General features: G+C 35.0%; 1 pseudogene; it reads right to left on the reverse strand.

The window, feature by feature from the left end:
* Positions 1-2143: 2143 nt before the first annotated feature.
* LOC122326010 lies at positions 2144-3071 on the reverse strand (annotated as a pseudogene).
* Positions 3072-3371: the final 300 nt, after the last annotated feature.

Below are 3371 nucleotides of genomic sequence, written 5' to 3' on the forward strand. Positions count from 1 at the left end.
TCAGAATGTGCAAGAAAGCTAATCCTAATGCGTCTTTTTCATCCCCAACATTTAAGACTAGAAAATCAGCAAATTCTTTAATGAAATCTGTGCTGTGCCCTGGTGGCCTATATATAGTAGCCAGTACAAACATGACAGGGGAGTTATCACTATTCAGCAAAAGTCAAGTTTTATCATTTGCTTCTTTGTATTATAGGTAGTTTGTATTTGTTGAATATTAATTAAATTATTGCTTTTAATTTGGTTTGGACGCTCCCTGCATTTTCTAATTCAGGGGGAACAGACACACTCTTTATAGTGTGACATCTAGGTGAAAGAGTCTCTGTGTGTTGAGAATGAACTGCTTCCAGCAGCTAGCAGACGGTCGGTTTAGCCAGTCTGTCTGCTTCCTGACTTGGGCACTACACAGAGGTGCTGCCTGTTTTGACTACTCCTATAATAAAACCTGCACTTGGATCACCAACTCTGTTGTCAATTACAATTTCTTACAATTTTGACTAGGTGCTAACAGTTTTGTCCAGCCTATTTTTAAGGTTTCTGTGAAATTTTATTAAGTTTGACTTCCCTGTTTTTTGTGTTGTTGCAATGCAAACAAAAACCAATAAGCATGTGAATACCAAAACATTTGCAATTACATTTTCTAATAGAATTCCAAGGTGGCCAATATTTTTGGCCTGTACATCTTCCTTGATGTGACATATTGTGCATAATCCATTACTCCTTTCAATTATCTGCAATGTATCATTATGTTCAATTCAGTTTTTTATAGGAAATAACCAAACTGAATTGAATTGTAGTTTCAGGCTAATGACACAAGACACACAACGCACAACCTAAATTTGCTGACCTATTAGATATAGTATTAGATCTGTTGAAAAATAACATTTTATATAAAAAAATGTGTGGGCACAAAACAGATTATAATTGCTTGAAATTGTGTCCCCAACTAAGCAAGCCGAACGTGACAGTGGCAAGGAAACAAAACCCCATCCATGACAGAATGGAGAATTAAAAAACTTTGGGAGAAACCAAGCTCAGTTGGGGAACAGTTCTCCTCTGGCCAGATATCCAGCACTTAATTTTTTTGTAAAATTTTAAGCACAGCTATTTCATATTGTGCAAAGAACTTATAGTGTGTGTGTGTGTGTCTGTCTGGTTCCTGTGATCTGCCCACGGTGCTCATCTAGGTGTTCTGGTTGCCAATTAATCCAATAATGGTTTGTCTTTAATTAAGATTTAAACTTAACAGAGTGTGTTTGCATACTGAACAGTGTTATGGAGATTGTTCTAGAGTTTGGGTGCAGTCAATTTCGATATTCTAGGTATTATCAAGTAGCCAGAGTTTTGAGAGCGCAGCGGATGTGCAGGACTATAATGTGATAAGAGTTCACTCAAGTATTGAGTAGCTTTAAAAGTAATTAATAAGATTTTAAAATAAATCCAATGTTTGATAGGGAGCCAGTGTAGTGTTGACAGAACCGGGCTACTATGGTCATACTCCCTAGTTCTAGTAAGGACTCTAGTTGCTGTATTTTGGACCAGTTAAAGTTTGTTTATCAAGCATGCAGAATAACCAGAAGAACCTTAAGAAGAATTAACAGAGCAGCCATCGAGTGTTAGACAGTGTTCTAGGTTATTACATGTGAGGTTTTTAGGTCTAATAACACTCACTGGCAGGTTATGGAACAAAAAATGCATAGGATAAAGTAGGTTCTAATATACATAGATTGAAATTAAAATGGCTAAATATATGTCAATGTTTAAAACAAATGTGCTGTTTTACAATCTGTTCATATGTGACCATGTTAAATTAAAGTATGTACATTTTTTTATGAATTGCACTTTATTTTACAGTTTTGTTTCACTTGTACATCAGTTTATTGATTATGGTACTATAATTGGGTAATAATTAGTACTAACCCTGAACTCTCCCTAAATCCCTCTGTACTTTACATGATCCAGTGCACATATAGTAAAAAAAAGGCAAACAGTACATTTTTATTTACCTAAATTCAGTTTCAGAGCTAAATATGACATATATCACTGCTAAGTCATTGTTTTCATAATATTACTCAGCAATATATTTGTTTTATTTATTTACATTACTATTATTTCAAACACTGGAATAAAAATTCAATCAACATTAGCTACAGCAACGTTTAAAAGTCTTTTGCCTTATCTCTTTGGTTTGTAAACCATAAACTAAAGGATTTAGTCCCGGTGGTACAATATGGAACATTACACTAGCCAGTTTTCTATTTTCAGAATATTCAGGAGAACGATGAAAAAAAACCATGATGGCACCAGAAAGACACATGATTATATAAACAGCAATGTGTGTGCCACAGGTTTTTATAGCTTTACTGTTAAGTGCTTTGTTTTTGCTGGTTATGCATGCTGCGGCAATTTTGCCATATGTAATGACTATAGACCCAATTGAGAAAATATAGACAACCACAGAAGTAATTAACCCATACACATTATTAACTGCCACACTGTCATCACAGGACAGTTTAAACAGTGAGGCGTTATCACAGAAAGGGCTTTCAATTTTATATTTGCAGCGAGACAGGCGTAAGGTGAGTCCTATCAGAATTGCCACTGTAATTACTGACCTCCCCCCAGGCTAATGCTGATAGTTTAACCACCATTTTATTGGTCATTATAGCTGAGTATCGCAGTGGATAACATATAGCCACATATCTGTCAAATGCCATGATCATCAGCACGTAGTGACTTGCTGCTGCAAATACGTGTACAAAATATGCTTGAACAACACACTTCACATATGTCATGTAGTGCATTGGGGTTTCCTTTAAAATGTCCTATAGTAAGCGTGGCACAATGACAGTGGCCCCTAGTATATCGTTTAGTGGCAAGTTACAGAACAGGAAATGCATAGGGTGTTGCAGATTCTTCTCAGTTGAGATCACAATTACAAGTCCAATGTTACATCCCATTATAAAAACATAAGTCATGAGAAGCAAGATGAAGATAGTATAGGAGGACTGAGGTGTAACTTTCAGTCCCTCCACAAGGATTATATTGTTTGTGAAGGTCTGGTTGTCCATTAGGTGCTCTACACAAAATCTACAAAAGAAAAAAAAAAAAAAAGAGTTCTGTCACAGATTTTACATGTAAACATGTTATATAGCATATTTTATAGATAACAAGCATTGCTTTTTGTCTGATCAGTTTTTACACTCACAGTTTTTGCACTAATTGCTGTGTTCTTTGAAATCACTGAAACATTTTAAACTATATTAGTATTTTTAAAGTTATTTAATACCTGTTTTTTGTATTTTTAACTAAATAGTTTATACTTAAAACAGAAGTTGGAAGCTATCGCCAAGATTGAAGTATTGCTTCAC

Source organism: Puntigrus tetrazona, chromosome 21 (genome assembly GCF_018831695.1).
Source record: "Puntigrus tetrazona isolate hp1 chromosome 21, ASM1883169v1, whole genome shotgun sequence".
Lineage (NCBI taxonomy): Eukaryota > Metazoa > Chordata > Actinopteri > Cypriniformes > Cyprinidae > Puntigrus > Puntigrus tetrazona.